This window comes from Canis lupus, chromosome 16, assembly GCF_003254725.2.
Source record: "Canis lupus dingo isolate Sandy chromosome 16, ASM325472v2, whole genome shotgun sequence".
Lineage (NCBI taxonomy): Eukaryota > Metazoa > Chordata > Mammalia > Carnivora > Canidae > Canis > Canis lupus.
In genome coordinates, this window is record NC_064258.1 from 22492479 (window position 1) to 22506263 (window position 13785).

Genomic DNA, 13785 nt, shown 5'->3' on the forward strand with positions numbered 1-13785 from the left:
GGCCACAGATCTAGTAATCAAAGAAATAATGAGGCTATGATGGCAAAAACAGCTAAAGCCTTTGCTCTTTCTACCCACTACAGTTTCTTCCTGTCTTGTCCTCTTTCAAGAGTGGAGATTCTTTGGCAAAGATCATGATTTTGGTTTTGATTTTTTATTTTTACATGGTTTATAACAGTTCCAAGTATACAGAATACAATTATAGATTATTCATTATATATATTATATAGATTATTATATTCCCCAAATAACCAGGTTATTCTTTTATAGTAAAGCCCCTGGTAAACCTATCAATGAGGTAGGATGGTGACGTTACCCACAGTGCTTTGGCATCTTATAGTGACTACTTCCTCAGCTGCCACGAAAGTGTGGGGCATCCTAACAGCCATGAGAAAACCTGTAATTGCCTAGTCTTTTAAAAATTCTGTTCCTTCAAGGAGGGAAATTTAACTCTGAGATTCTAATGTACATTAAGTATGAAAGAGGCATAAAGTGAATGGTTACACTCAATAAAGAGGAGTGAAGAGAAGAAAATAAACTCTGATATACAGCTGAAGAACACATCACCGAATTAAGAGCATTTGTTTTGGTTCACCTGTTCAATTTCCCGAATCACCTCTGGTTTTATTGCCCATTAGATACTGATTAGTGAATATATTTATTAAAACTTCAAAATAACCACAACTAAAATATATTTAAAATAAACCACAAAATTGATAATTATCAAAAGTGTTTATCTGGTGATCAAATTAAAAGTCTTTTTTTCTCCAGTGCTATTTGATTATTGTGAGATATAAAAACAACACTGGAATGATCCTTAGATATCTATATTTTGTTTCTATTTTTGAGATAATTCTAGGTTTGTAAAGATAGTACATACATTCCCATCTGCCCATTATCCAGTTCCCCTAATTTTAACTTACATAACCATAGTAAATATTTCCAAATGAAGAAAGCAATAGTGCAAAATACTGTGAGTTAAATTTAAAACATTATTCAGAAAAATTTGTCCTGCTCCAGGATCTATCCATGATCCCACAGTGCATGTACTTGTTAAGATTTCTTAGTTTTCTTCAGTCACCAACAGAACATTTATCTTTCCTTGTCTTTCATGACCTTGATATTTGAAGAGTACTAGTACCAGTAGTACCAGCCAATGATTTTGTAGAGTAGCCCTCATTTAGGTTTGTTTGATTAGACTGAGGTTGTACATTTTGGGGAAGGTTATCAGGGTGATGCATCCTCTCAGTGCATCAGATCAGGGTATATATGTTTTATGACAAGTGGTATTAACCTTATGACTTGGTTAAGGTGCTGTCTGGCAAGTTTCTATTCTGTAATGTGATTTTCATTTGTGAATGTCTTGGAGAAAATTTGTGACTATGAAAATACCCTCTTTCTCCTTAAATTTCTCAACACTAATATGAGAACTCATCAGTGGATCTTGCCTATGATAATTTTTATTGTGCTGATCAAATGGTGTTTATTTCCCTCATTTCTTCTACATTAGTAATTGGAATTCTTCTGTAAGTATGGACACATGGGTATAATCTTATTCTTTTGATAAAATATTATCATTATTAAATTTGTTGCTCCATTTTTTTCAGTTTTGGCCACTGGGAGTTCTATCAAAGAGGTTTCTGTGTCCTTTCAGCATGCCTTTCTCTTTTTCCTTTTTGTTTTTTAAGCTCTTCTTCTGGATAACACAAGATGATATTCCAAGCTCATCTTAAATTTTCCCTATTTCAACCCCCAAAGAAATGTCTCCAAGAAGTCTAGTTTTTCTTGTTGGACAATGGTATTTAAAACCAAATTTAGGTGCTAAATGTGTTCACTATGTGTACAAAGTTCCCTCCTGCTGCCCTCTTTTAGTCAATTCCTTTCCCCACCAATTCTTGAAAATTACTGATGTCATCCATCGCTATAGATTTCCCTTTTTCAAAATAGCATAAAACTGAGTTCTTTTACCCAGTAAATTATATTTGATTCATCCATATTGTGTAAATCTATAGTTTGTTTCCTTTTATTGCTCCATATTATTTCATTTTATGCTAGACCATATTTGTTTATCCATTTGCCTCTCCATTTTACTGAGGAACTGATTTTTAATACATTTTAAAATTTTTAAAAAAGATTTATTTATTTGAGAGCGAGAGACAGAGATAGCAACAGAGAACAGGAGCCAAGGAGGAGGGGAAAAGCAGGCTCCTCCCTGAGCAGGGAGCCTGACGTGGGGCTCAAGCCCAGGACCATGACCTAAGCTGCAGGCAGACACTTCACCAATTGAGACACTCAAGTTTTACTTACTGAGCCACCATAAGTTTTTAGTTGATTTCAGTTAATTAATACACAGTGTAAGAGTTTCATGTGTTAATACAGTGATTAAACACTTCCGTATATTACCTGGTGTTCATCACAAGCACATTCCCTTGGATCCCATCATCTCTTTAACTTATCTGCTCACCTACGTCCCCCTTCTAGTAACCATCATTTTGTTCTCTACACTCAGATATGTTTCTTGATTTGTGTGTGTGTGTGTCTTTTTTGTCCCTTCTCTCAGTTGTTTTATTTCTTAAATTCCACATTTGAGTGAAATCATATGGTATTTGTCTTTTCCTGACTGACTTATTTTGCTCAGCATAATACTGTCTGGTTCTCTCTGCTTTGTTTGCCTCCTTTCTCTTCAGGAGTAGCACAGTGCCCTCTAGTCTCTAAGTAAGCCAGGCCCTCTGACCTTTAGAACTCCAGGTTCTGGGCAGCCCAGGTGGCTCAGTGGTTTAGCACCACCTTCAGTCCAGGGCCTGATCCTGGAGACCCAGAATCCAGTTCCACGTCGGACTCCCTGCATGGAGCCTGCTTCTCCCTCTACCTGTGTCTCTGCCTCTCTGTTTCTCATGAATAAATAAAAAATCTTAGAAAAAAAACAAAACAAAACAAAAACAAAACTCCAGGTTCTAAGCTCCTCTGATGGCAAGAAGACATGAAATCCCATCCTTGTTGTTTGCCAAACCAACGGCTTTGGGGAAACATTCTCCTTGTGTGTTCCCCTGTGTGCTCCACTCTCTTTTATCCTTCTCTACAACCACACTTCTCTCCCCTCTGTAGCACCTGGCTTCCATTTCTCCCCTAAATCACATCTCTGAAATTCCTATGTTCTTCAATGTCTTCTCTCCCTTTAGTTGTGGGGCTTTTCTGTCAGTCTTCATGTCAATTTCTGGGTTATTTAGGATGATTTGACAGTTATCTAGTTTGTGGTCATGGGACGTTAGCCTAGGATTCTCCAACTCTTCTCCCTCTGTAATAACTGATTAGTGAAATGTAAGAGATTTATTTATTTATTAATTTATTTTGAATTAATGGTCACTATTGATGTTCAGAAAATATCTTCTGGATATTGCAAAAATCCTGGAAAATTATAATTCGTTATTGTACGGATTACATTTCCTCTTCTATGCTGCTTATTAATTTTTTTGAGTGTAATTGACAATTTAATGTGAGATTTTTATTTTTTAAAAATTTTTATTTATTTATTTATGATAGTCACACAGAGAGAGAGAGAGAGAGGCAGAGACACAGGCAGAGGGAGAAGCAGGCTCCATGCACCGGGAGCCTGATGTGGGACTCGATCCCGGGTCTCCAGGATCGCGCCCTGGGCCAAAGGCAGGCGCTAAACCGCTGCGCCACCCAGGGATCCCCTAATGTGAGATTTTTAGAGTACACAGTATGAGGATTTAATATATATATACACACACATATTGTGAAAAGAGTCCCCTCATTGAGTTAACATCCATCACCCTACATATTTTATACATTCACACACTTTTTTTTAGATGCTGCGTAATATTCCATTGTGTGTGTGTGTGTATATATATATATATATATATCTCATGTTCTTTACCCACTTATCTGTAGGCACTTAAATTTTTTTCATACTTTGGATATTGTAAGCCATTCTGCTATAAACATGAGAGTTCAGGTTATTCTTTCAGATTATTTTGTTTCCTTTGCCTATATATCCAAAAGTGGGATTATTGGTAGTTCTATTGTTTTGAAAGATTTTATTTATTTTTGATAGACAGAGAGCATGTGCACAAAGGGTGGCAGAGGAAGAGGGAGAAGCAGACTTCCCACTGAGCAGGGAGCCCAATGCAGGGCTCATTCCAGGACCCTGGGATCATGACCAGAACCAAAGGCAGACACTTAACCAAATGAGCCACCTAGGTGCCCCAGGTAGTTCTAGTTTTAATTTCTTGAGGAGCCTCTATGCTGTTTGCCATAGTGGCTGTACCAGTTAACATTTACACCAACAGGGTGAACGTCTTTTCCCATTTAGTAGGTGGCCTTTTTATTTTGTTAATGGTTTCCTTTGTTGTGTAGAACTTTAAAAAATGTTTGATGTAGTTCCATTAATTGTTGCTTTTATTCCTAAATCTAAAAATGTATTTATTATCAAGATCAATGTCAAGGAGCTTATTCTTTGTTTTCTTCTAGGAGATTCATGGTTTTAGGTTTCATGTTCAAATATTTGATCCATTTTGCGTTGATTTTTGTGCAAAGTTGAAGATAGAGGTCTATTTGCATTCTTTTTCTTTTTTTTTTTTAAAGATTTTATTTATTTATTCATGAGAGACACAGAGAGAGTGAGGCAGAGACATAGGCAGAGGGAGAAGCAGATTCCATGCAGGAAGCCAGATGTGGGACTCAATCCTGAGACTCTGGGGTCATGCCCTGAGCTTTGGCTCAATGCTGAGCCACCCAGGCATCCCATTTGCATTCTTTTTCAGGTGTATATTCAGTTATCTAAAACCATCTATTGAAGGGACAATCTTCTCCCTTATATATTCTTGGCTGTCTTGTCAAAAATTAATTGAACAAATCTCTGTGAGTTTATTTCTAGGTTCTCTATTCTGTTCCATAGATCTGTATGTTTAATTTTTTTTAAATGTCAATGCCATATTGTGTTGATTACTGTAGATCTGTAGTATAGTTTGAAGTCGGGACTTATGATGCCTTCAGCTTTGTTCTTCTTTCTCAAGACTGCTTGTCAAGATACCACAAAAAAAAGAGATCTACAATCCAATATTTCTCATGAATATAGATGCAAAATTCAACAAAACCTTAGCAAACCAAATCCAACAAAAAAATCCATTAAAAAAATTATACACCAGGGCACCTGAGTGGCTCAGTTGTTTAACTGTTTGACTCAGGTCACAATCTTATGGGTTGTGAGATCAAGCCCCACACTGGAGTCTGTGCTCAGCCGGGAGTCTGTGTGAAGATTCTCTTCCTCTGTGCCTCCCCACATACATGTTCTCTCTCTCTCTAAAAATTAAAAAAAAAAGTCATACACCATGACCATGACCAAATGGGATTTATTCCCAGGATACAGGGTGGTTCAACATTTCCAAAACAGTCAAATGAAATATGTCACAGGAGTACAGAAAGGATAAAAACCCTATTTCATTAGATGCAGAAAAAGCATTTGACAAAGTACAACACTCATTCATAATAAAAATCTGTGAAGTAGGTCTAAAAGGAACATACTTCAACATAATAAAGGCCTATATGAAAAACCCACAGCCAATATACTCAATGAGAAAAAACAGAGCCTTTCCACTCAGGTGAGGAACCAGTCAAGGATGTCCACTCTTACCACTTTTATTTGATATAGTACTAAAAGTCCTAGCCACAGCAATTAAGCCACATAAAGAAGTAAAATGCATCTAAATTGGTAAGGAAGAAGTAGAAATTTTAGGATTCACATATGCATGATACTATATATAGAAAACCCTAAAGACTCCACAATAAAAAAAAATTATCACTAGAATTGATAAATTCAGAAAGCTGCAGGATACAAAATCAAAGTATAGGAATCCGTGGAATCCGTTGAATTCCTATACTCTAATAATGAAGCAGCAGAAAGAGAAATCAAGAAAATAATCCCACTTACAATTATGCCAAACACAATAGGATATCTAGGAATAAGCATCATTAAAGAGATGAAAGACCTGTACTCTGTATATGATAAAATACTGATGAAAGAAATTCAAGACAATGTTAAGAAATGGAAAGATACTCCCTGCTCATGGATTGTGTGAATAAATATTGAAAATGTCTACACACACACACACACACACACACACACAAAAGAAAATGTCTACACTACCCAAAGCAATCTACAGATTTAATGCAATCTCTAACAAAATACCAAGAGCATTTTCTACAGAACTAGAATCCTAAAATTTGTATATAACTATAAAAAGAACTCAAATAGCCAAAGCAATCTTGAAAAAGATCTCAATCTTGAAAAAGAAATACTGGAGGTATCACAATTCCAGACATCAAGTTATGTTCAAAGCTGTAGTAATCAAAACAGTACTGTTTATGGTACTGGCATAAATACAGATACATAGATCAATTTTTTGCTCTTTGTTGATTTGTTTCTTAGATTCCACATATGAATGAAATCCTATGGTATTTGTCTTTCTCTGACTGACTTATTTCCCTTAGCATAATAATCTCTAGAGTTCCAACCATGTCATTGCAAATGGCAAGACTTCTTTATAATGGCTGAATATATATATATATATATATATACACACACACACACACACCACATCTTCTTTATCATTCATCAGTTGATGGACACTTGAGCTATTTCCATAATTTGGCTATTGTAGATAATCCTACCATATATATCAGAATGCATGTAGCCTTTTTGATTTGTATTTTTGCATCGTTTGGACAAATACCTAGTAGTGTGATTCCTGGATGATAGAATAGGTTCTATTTTTAACTTTTTGAGGAACCTCCACACTGTTTTCCAGAGTGGCTGCACCAGTTTGCATTCCCACCAACAGTGGAAGAGGGTTCCTCTTTCTCTGCATCCTCACCAACATCTGTTGTTTCCCGTATTGTTGATTTTAGCTATTCTGAGATGTGAGGTGATTATTACATTGTGGTTTTGAGCTGCATTTCCCTGATAATGCATGAGGTTGAGCATCTTTTCATGTCTGCTGCCTATCTGTATGTCTTCTTTGGAAAAATGTCTACTGATGCCCATTTTTAAAACAGATTATTTGTTTCTTGGCCTTTGAGTTTTATAAATTCTTTATATATTTTAGATACTAATCCTTTTATCAGTTATGTCATTTGTAAATATCTGCTCCAATTCTATAGGTTACCTTTTAGTTTTGTTGATTGAAGACAGTCTTTACAACAGATGTAGTTGGGAAAACTGGACACCTACATGCAGAAGAATGAAACTGGACCACTTTCCTATACCATATACAAAAATAAACTCAAAATAGATGAAAGACCAAAATGTGACACCTGAAATCATAAAAATCCTTGAAGAGGACACAAGCAGTAACTTTCATGACATCAGCCATGGCAACATTTTTCTAGATACGTCTCCTGAGGCAAGGAAAATAAAAAGCAAAAATTAACTGCTGGAACTATATCAAAATAAAAATGTTCACAGAGTGAAGGAAACAATCAACAAAACTAAGAGGAAACCTACAGAATGGAAGAAGATATTTGCAAATGACATATATGATAATGGCTTAGTACCTAATATATGTGAAGAACTTATCAAACTCAACACCCAATAAAAGAGTTATCCAACTGAAAAATGAGAAGACATGAATAGACATTTTTCCAAGAAGACATACAGATGGCCAACAGACATGAAAAGATCCTCAACATCATTCATCACTAGGGAAATACATATCAAAACTACAATAAAATACCACCTCATACCAGTCAAAATGGCTAAAATTAACAACGCTGGAAACAGGTATTGGCAAGATGTGGACAAAAGGGAACCCTCTTTCACTGTGCGTAGAAATGCAAACTGGTGCAGCCACTGTAGAAAACAGTATGGAGGTTCCTCAAGAAGTTAAAAATAGAACTATTCTATGATCCAACAATTGTTCTACGTATTTATCTGAAGGATACAAAAATGCTAATTCAAAAAAATACATGCCCACCAACATTTATAGCAGCTTATCTACAATAGCTGCATTATGGAAGTAGCCCAAGTGTCCACTGACTGATGAATAAAGAAGAGGTATATATGTATATACATATATAATGGAATATTACTCAACCATAAAAAAGAATGAAATCTTGCCATTTGCAATGACATGGATGGAGCTAGAGAGTATTATGCTAAGTGAGATAAGTCAGAGTAAGACAAATACTGTATGATTTCACTCACATGTGCAATTTAAGAAACAAAACAGATGAACATATGGGGAAAAAAAACAGAGAGGGAAGCAAACCATTAAAAGACTCTTAACAACAGTGAACAAACTGAAGGTTTGTTTGTTTGATTTCTGTGAAAAATGGTATTGCAATTTTGATAGGGATTACATCTAGTCTGTAGATGGCTTTGGGTAGTACAGACATTTTAACAATATATATTGTTCTAATCCATAAACACAACGTACTTTTCCCATTTACTTGTGCCCTCTTCAACTTCTTTCATTAGTGTCTTATAGTTTTCAGTGTACAGCCTTTAACTTCCTTCATTAAATTTATTCCTAAGTATTTTGGTGGTTTGGATGCTATTGCATACGGAATTTACTTAAAATCTGTTTCTGATGGTTCATTTTTTTTTTTTAAGATTTTATTTATTCATTCATGAGAGACAGAGAAAGGAGAGAGAGAGAGGCAGAGACACAGGTGGAGGGAGAAGCAGGCTCCATGCAGGGAGCCTGATGTGGGACTTGATCCCAGGTCTCCAGGATCACGCCCTGGGCCGACGGCAGGCGCTAAACCACTGAGCCACCCAGGGATCCCCGGTTCATTGTTAATATATAGAAATATAATGGATTTTCATATATAGATTTATATTTTGCAACTTTACTGAATTCATTTATTAACTCTAATAGTGTTTCTGTTGAAGTTTACAGGCTTTTCTACATATTATATCATGTGATCTGCAAACAGAGGTAATTTTACTTCTTTCGTTTTGATTTGTAGATCTTTTATTTCTTTTTCTTACCTAACTCCTCTGGCTAGGATTTCCAGTACTATGTTGAATAAAGTTTTGAGAGTGGGCATCCTTGTCTATTGTTCCTTATCATAGAGGATCTGCTTTTAGTATTTCACTGTTGCGTATGATATAAGCTATGGCTTGTCACATACAGCCCTTCCAATGTTGAGGTACATCCTCTCTCTACCTAATTTTCTGAGACTTATCATAAAAGGGTGTTAAATATTGTCAAATGCTTTTCTGAGTTTACTAAGATAATCATATACATTTTTTATACTTCATTTTGAACATGTGGTACATCACATTTATTGATTTGCAGATGTTAAATCCATCCTTGCATCTCTGGAATGACTTCCATCTGATCATGGAGTATGATCTTTTCATTGATTGTATTTCTGTTGTATCAGTTGTAATGTGTTTCATTTCTTCTAAGATTTTATTTATTTATTCATAAGAGACACAGAAAGGCAGAGACACAGGCAGGGGGAGAAGCAGGCTCATGCAAGGAGCCCAATGTGGGACTTGATCCCGGGACTCCAGGATCACACCCTGGGCTGAATGCAGGCACCAAACTGCTGAGCCACCCAGGGATCCCCAACTGTCTGTTTCATTTCTAATTTTATTTGAGTCCTCTTTATTTTATCTTTTTGAAAATTGAGCTCTTCGCTTTATTGATCTTTTCTATTGTCCTTTTTAGACTATTTATTTCTACTCTGACCTTCATTATTTCCTCTTTTCTTCTAATTTGCAGTTTTGTATATCCTTTTCTTTCTAATACCTTGAAGTATAAAATTAAGTTGTTTTTTTGAGATCCTACTTTTTACTTAATGTAGGTATTTATTGCTATAAACTTCCCTCTTAGAATTGTTTTTCATGCATCCCATAAGTTTTGGTACATTGTATTTCCATTTTCATTTTCTCAAGATTTGTTTTTATTTATCTTTTGAAGGATATTTAGGGTACTTCTAGTTTCTATGCTTTATTTTCATAATGAAAAATTATCTATGTTGGTAAATACCATCATGATAATAATATAAAAATACAGTTTTATAGATCTTTCATAGTTTGGAATCAATCCAGAAGGAAAATCCCTAATATTCAAAAAGATTATTCTACTGTCATTATTAAGATTTAATACTGGTAAGATATAAGTTTGGATTCATTTGAAAAACAAAAAGTAATTCATTGTATTAAAGAAAAACAACTGCAGGTTCACATTCAAATATTGCTTGTTGAATATCACTTCATTCTGTGTCACGTCCTATATAATTTTTTGTTTGTGCAACTGATGATATGTGAGCAAGCCAAAATACATTTATCTGAAGAAATTATAACTCCTTTCCAATTTCACCTATTTACAGCATGCTTACAAAAATTACTTATTTTTTTCACATTATTCTATATTATTAAATTTGATAGTCATCAGAAATACAAATTTTGAAAGTTCTGATTATATTAGATATTTTGTAATGTGAATAAGCTACATTTCTATAAGAGAGCACATGACACACATAGTTATTTCTAAAACAATTTTGACTGCTTTAAGTGGTTATGTCCAAGACAAAAATAATAGTAAATTATTATTTTGCAGTTTTCCACTTGCTATGCAGGGGTATTTTAAGATGACCCAAAAGTACTATTTTCTCATTTTTAAAAGAGAAAAATAGGACACATTAAATAAAAGTTAATGAACTGTTAGCTGCTTGACTTCAAAATTTATTCATAAATTTGTCCTTAGCATTTGGGCATAACTAATTTTTTGGGGGGGTTAGTTATGAATAAAAAAAACAATGATTATCCTGGGAATTATGTTAATTATTTTAGAAATGAAGAGCTATAAGAGACACTACTATATACATGGTTTCCAAGCTTGTTTTCTAAGCAGATTAATCTTTTGGAGGGAGTAAACTAAACAAAATCTGAGTATGAAGTTCATGAAACATAATTCTGCTTTATAAATTTTAATGTATTTTATTATAAATCATCAATTGGAAAGGTGGAACTTAATTTTTTTTTGTTTTGTTTTGGGGAACAGTTTTTTACAAACACAGAATTTATAAAACTTGGACTATGTATCAGTGTAGTTAGCCTCAATATTCTGTTTAATTTTGTACTTTGGATGGTTATACAGGTTTGTAAAAATTCTGATTCATGCAAAAAAAATGGTATAAATGATAAAATTTTTATTTTAAGTTGCCTACTTCATAAACAGATCACTCATTAATAGAAAAGTGAGATAGCAGTAGGACAGTATTCTGAGATCTGTAAAAATTAATATGATGATGTATAAATGCGTACATTTTTAGTACATGTCAGGCATTTTGTATTTTAAGCTGAAAAGTTTAAAACACATTTTAAAATGAATGCAGAATCAAATTCGTTTAAAAGTCCTGAAGGACTATGAAAAACTCTTCAACTTCAGTCAACACAAACACAATTTGAAAAGCACTGTACTAAAGAGTTAGCATCAAAGTCATGTCCCAATTAATGTACTTAATTCATTTCTGGAAATCAATGTTTGGTCAAAAAATGCAAAATGGAGGGGCCCTGGGTGGCTTAGTCAATTAAACACCTGCCTTTGGCTCCAGTCATGAACCCGAGGTCCTGAGATCAAGCCCTGCATTGGGCTCCTTACTCAGTGGGCAGTCTGCTTTTTCCTTTGTCCCTCCCTCTGCTCGTGCTCTCCTTTGCTCTCTCAAATAAATAAATAAAATCTTAAAAAACAAAAGCAAAATGGAGACCTACTTCCCATTACTTGCAAGAGAAAAAAAATGATCGTTTATTACATGTCAATCTCAAATAATTTTCTGAAGAAGTGGCTAAAACATAATAATAATGCCTATATATAAGCAATAATCACTCACATAAGATAAAAAGAACTTAAAATATTACTTCCATATCACCAAATAACTGTGTTTTTAAAGATTTTATTTTAGAAAGAGACATAAGAGAGCATACACACACCAGTGGGGGGAGGAAAGAGGGAGAGGGAAAAACTCCACACCCAGTCTGATTTTTCTCTAAATAAACATCAATGAAAAGAAGCTTACAGAGGGACAATGTTTAATATGGTAGCACTGGCCAGATATACCTACTGAGAACTTGAAATGTGGACAATCCAAATTGAGATGTGCAATAAGTAAAAAAATATACACCAGATTTCAAAAGATTCAGTATGAAAAAATGGGAAAAAATGTTTCCATAGTTTTTTATTCTGTTTACATATTAAAATGATAATATTCTGTATACTCTGGATTAAATTAAAAAATACATTGTGAAATTAATTTCATTGATATATTACTTTTATGATATGGTACTAAAATTTTAAAAATTACATATGTGGCATACATTAGATTTCTTTTAGGTAGGTCTGCTGTTAGAGTAGCTTGTATATTCTAGAATACTTGAATATTAAAAATAGTTGGACAACAATAATTAAAGAAATGTTCAGTAAAACCCCGAAAATAAGTGAGGGCTGAAAATATTCAACCCTGCAAAACAAGTATTCTTGATATTTTGAAAATTAATGAAATGATCTTGTCAAACTCTGAGAGTAAAAATCTACCCTAGTCTGAGATGCAGATTGGTTCCATCTGGTGGTAGTTGCTTTTTGGGCTTAAATATATGTAGGTATAGGCCTGTGTTGGCTGGGATTTCTAGGATGAATGTAATAGCAGATAATAATGTGAGGACCTTCCCTTTCTCTAACAGCTACCCCTCCACCCCTGCAGTACACTCCGTTTCTCTATTATTCCTGCCTTTCTTCCGATGTCTCTGTAATCCCCAGAGGAACCTGTACCAGCCTTCATTTGAGACATGGAATTTGCATAGAATGGGAACCAATCACTTTATTCCTTAATTCCTGACTGCATTATTGTGAGGTTTTATTGCTTTTATAGTTTATCATAAATGCCAGTGCTTCCCCATAAGGGAGATTATTTCCACTGTATATAGGAGAAGACATAATATTTTGATAAGAATAATTCTATAAATAAAGTTAGCTCATTTCTATGGCAAACAGCCCACCTAACTAGGACTTTTCTGCGTACACTGAACCATTAAGAAATTTTCAGGATGATGATACTTTGTTAAAGTAAAATGATGGAGACACACAACAGGGCTCTTGGTCTTGATTATGAAAAGAATGATTCATGCCTGAATATTTTTATAAAGACTAATAGTGTAATATTTTCTACTTGAGATTCCAGACATCTCAAAACCTTACAACCTACAAAATTCCCCTACTTTTTAACATGAATGTATTCTCTCAGTAATCAAGTATATAACTCATGGAGTGGTCTAAATTCACTACTTAGTGGTACAGTTCATTTTAAGATGATGAAAGCTCTAATGCTGATAGCAGATAATCTTTATACTTGCATGTTCTTTTTGAAGGTCACCTGTAAATCACGACTTTCCGACATTCTGTCTTACTCATGACAGGTGATTTATTGTGAAACCACAAACTTAGATAAGAAATCATATGAATTCGCTGGAGTATTGTATCTCAGTGGAATTCCACAAAGAATGGAAAACAACTGCTTCCTATAATTTAGAAAAGCTGAGTATCATTACATTGACCTGAACACTGAGCAGATTTTGAAATACCTCATTTTGGTAAGTCTCATCATAGTGGAGTTTCAGTTTAAACTAAATAGTTAAGCTAGAACCAAACTTAAACTTATCTTGAAGGGCCTTGGTTATATGGAATTCAAATACTGAAATCAAATATAAATTGGAGGGGCTTGTGGGTGTATGTGCATGAGTGTGTTGGGGGTAGTGGT

The 13785-nt window shown here is 34.5% G+C and overlaps 1 protein-coding gene across 10 annotated transcripts in view; it reads right to left on the bottom strand.

The window, feature by feature from the left end:
* Window positions 1–13785, bottom strand: part of PSD3 (pleckstrin and Sec7 domain containing 3) — a 588043-nt gene that overhangs the window by 178305 nt on the left and 395953 nt on the right. The window lies entirely within an intron of this gene.